Source organism: Panicum virgatum, chromosome 3K (assembly GCF_016808335.1).
Source record: "Panicum virgatum strain AP13 chromosome 3K, P.virgatum_v5, whole genome shotgun sequence".
Taxonomy (NCBI): Eukaryota; Viridiplantae; Streptophyta; class Magnoliopsida; order Poales; family Poaceae; genus Panicum; species Panicum virgatum.
This window is the reverse complement of record NC_053138.1, coordinates 35166303-35167855: the sequence shown is the minus strand read 5'-3', so window position 1 is coordinate 35167855 and position 1553 is coordinate 35166303. Positions and strand designations below refer to the sequence as shown.

The 1553-nt window shown below is 46.6% G+C and overlaps 1 non-coding gene across 1 annotated transcript; it reads left to right on the top strand.

Moving 5' to 3' along the window:
• The first annotated feature begins 663 nt into the window (after positions 1–663).
• Positions 664–770, top strand: LOC120701693. Its single transcript, XR_005686250.1, has one exon. It is a non-coding gene; the product is annotated as a small nucleolar RNA R71 (small nucleolar RNA).
• The last annotated feature ends 783 nt before the right edge of the window (positions 771–1553 follow it).

Below are 1553 nucleotides of genomic sequence, written 5' to 3'. Positions count from 1 at the left end.
GTGTCTTGGATTAAACCACACCATTATGCTGTAAAATTAGCTCAAAATCACCTGCACACATTCTAGAACATCATCTGTGGAATCTATTAGTAAATAAATCTATCCAAGCATTTATTCCATATTTTGGTTCCTTTTTGTGCAGGAGTTGACGGTCAAAATTGGTCGTTAGTGACCGTCAACATTAGGATTGAAAGAATTTGAATTTCCATTACCTCCTTGATAGTATGGCATGGTTGATTCCACCCCTGACCTCCTTGTGGACGAAACCCATTGTTGCCATTGAGGAATAGAGCTTCCTCTTGGGTTTCAGGGCAGTTGTCGCCTGAATGTCCAACATTCCCGCAGACCTCGCACGTCATGCGAGTTTCCAAGGCTTGAAGTGTTTGCATTTGAGCCTTATCTTGGGAATAATCCTCAAAATTTTTGTGGAGGAGATCAATCTTCACAGAGAGCATGTCGGCCTCCTTGACGGAGTGCATACCTCGCTGGCGCTGTTGGAGGCGATCACCGCTCCAACCTTGGTTGAAAACCATCTTCTCGATCAATAATGTAGCTCTTTCAATGGTCAGCGAGAAGAAAGCTCCACCCACAGCGGCATCCACATGATCACAGGATGACTGTGTCAACCCGTTGTAGAAGTTCTGTAGAATAAGCTAATTGTCCATTCCATGGTGCGGACATGCTAGAATGTACTCCTGAAGTCTCTCCCAAGCCTCAGGAATTGACTCATTTGATGTCTGTTGAAAGTTCGAAATCTGACCACGAAGAGCATTGGTTTTGCCCGTCGGGAAGAACTTCGAGAGGAACGCCTTGGCACATTTGTCCCAAGTGTCCACAACAGCCTTGTTAGCATAAAACCACTACTTCGCTCTCCCCAGGAGAGAGAATAGAAACAGACGGAGCCGGATTGCATCTTACGATACACCCTTGATAACAAAAGTACTACAGAGCTCCAGGAACTGCTGGAGATGAGCGCTGGCATCCTCATTGGCCTTGCCACAGAAAGGGCTGGCCTGCACCATTGTAATAAGACCCGTCTTGATCTCAAAATTTTCCCCTCCGGTGTTAACCTCGGGCCCAGTAGGGACCTGGTTGGCAGACGGAGCAGAGTAATCACGGAGTGTCTTCTGGGCCATAGCTCTAGGAGCTGACGACGATGCAATGACTGGTTCGGCTGCCGAGAGTGAGATTTGAGAAGGTACGATACGAGGTCAAACCCTTCTCAAAAGTGACTCTAGATCGGAATGAAAGTTTTGCGGCAAGTCGAAACCGGTCATACACTACCCTGTTTTCATATCAACAAAGACAAGAAAATAAAGCCAAGTTAGCCTGTTTAGCAAGCGAATACCAATTTCGATTTTGTTCATAACTTTGTCTATATACTTCAATCTGTGCCTTCCCCGGCAACGGCGCCAAAAATGCTTGTTGGCGCCTACCAACGTCACCACCGGGAAATAGCGATGACGCCCGCAGATGCCAATTGGGGTGGTAGTATTTCATGAACCACGAATAAACCCGCAAGCGCAAGGAATACCGCTATAGAATTTTACTCG